The 1,759-nt window shown below is 32.9% G+C and overlaps 1 protein-coding gene across 1 annotated transcript in view; it reads right to left on the minus strand.

Annotated features, from left to right (window-relative positions):
* LOC119586187 (glutamate-gated chloride channel-like) overlaps positions 1-1,759 on the minus strand; it is a gene marked incomplete at both ends in the record, with an annotated part of 81,629 nt that overhangs the window by 1,579 nt on the left and 78,291 nt on the right.

The raw sequence follows: 1,759 nt of genomic DNA on the forward strand, positions 1-1,759 counted from the left end.
AATACATATTAATCGTCAGGGGACAAATTAATTGCGAATGAAATACGTAAACATATGAGTGATGGATGGATAGAGGGATGGTTTGAAAAAATGAAGGAAGGGAGTAGGAAAAGGGAACAATAACGCGGAGAGGAAACAGAGATTGGATAAAGGGAAATACGGGGTAAGGAATGAGCAGACATTGAAGATACAATCAACATAAGGTGCAATTAGTATCTTAAAAGAACACTCGGTTCTCTCTTGATCACGATGGTAAAATGACTTCTAATATAGGTCTATGGAGCATAAATCAAAGCGTTAATCTAGCCGATAATAAGACGATAACTCAGGTACATAGAACACAGAATGAATGTTTTAAACCAGAGTTATGCCTAATCCATGCTTGATGAATGATTACCTATCACTACAGAAATATCTCGTATAATCAGGGTTAGGTAATAAGTTATGCTCATCATTATTTATATACACAAGTGTTAAGCGATTAGTTCTAACACTCTACTAATCAACTTCACTCTGAAGATCGTAGTTACAATTAAGACCCTCAAGAAATCTCACTTAATTTGGGATTATTTTACAACAAGCCTATTAATGTTACAGTATTAACTCGCTATTATTTTGAGAGGTAACAGTTATAAAAAATGCCAAAGGTTTCGAAGTTAAGAAAACATGTTTGAGACTTGCTGATAACTTTAGTGAGCAAAATATATTATTTCAGTCACATGACATTGATACACTTATACATACACAACAAATAATATACAATGATAAAAGAGAAAAGGAGAATAAAATGCTACATCAATATGCATCTACTATACATAAACGATTTCATTATCGCATGAAGAATATAAACTACATTATACTTTTATATACTATTTCATAAACCATAGTTCTAATTTCATCTACGTCACCTGAAACATCTATTGACAAGAATACTGGCACTGGTTTACCAATGTACAATAAGTGTGCAGTATATCGCATTATATCTTAGCTCACCTTTCCGGTATATCTCGAAGTTGCTAACCATTCTGAGAGTGAGGCTTAAAATACCTACCTTAAAGTAATATATTATCAAAGTAACCAGACTTTGACTTTGACTTTGAATGCGCCCACCCATGTTTGGTTAAAAGATAACTCCAACTTCCCTATATGATCTGATGGATTATGTATCTTTACTTTAAAATCCTATGTCCATTTTTTTAGATATGATTTCTTCAAATGATAAATTCCCATTTGTAAAGATACTTTAATTAAATTATAGGCACTAACTATATACACACACAAGATTATCCGAGTACTTCCTTAATGATTTAGTGATTTTGTTTTAATAAGACCTTGTGTCATGCATTTTATCTTTGTGAAAGTCAGATTATCACAAATGATTAAACAAATCTTAAACATTCCAGTAGAACTCTACGGACTTGGGTGCCACATTTAAGTAACTGTAGAAAACTGCGAGACAAGTGATAGGCTACACATTTATCGAACTTGGATATTTAAGATTAGAAATAAAGTAAATAAAGGGTGCAAGGTGTTCTGTTAAATGGATTAGGAGACGGGTGCAGTGACAGAGGTATGCTGAGTGTAACTATGCTAATTTTCCAGGTTATAGACTGTGTGTAGACTAAGACTAAGAAGAAGGGTAATCAACGCAATTGCACCATTGGTTATGTACTAAGTGTGACTACAGAAAAGCCACCAAAATAATGAATGTGTGAGGAAACATAAAATGTGAGTAATATGAATTTCAGTTTGTGAGTAA

Source organism: Penaeus monodon, chromosome 21, assembly GCF_015228065.2.
Source record: "Penaeus monodon isolate SGIC_2016 chromosome 21, NSTDA_Pmon_1, whole genome shotgun sequence".
Classification (NCBI taxonomy): domain Eukaryota; kingdom Metazoa; phylum Arthropoda; class Malacostraca; order Decapoda; family Penaeidae; genus Penaeus; species Penaeus monodon.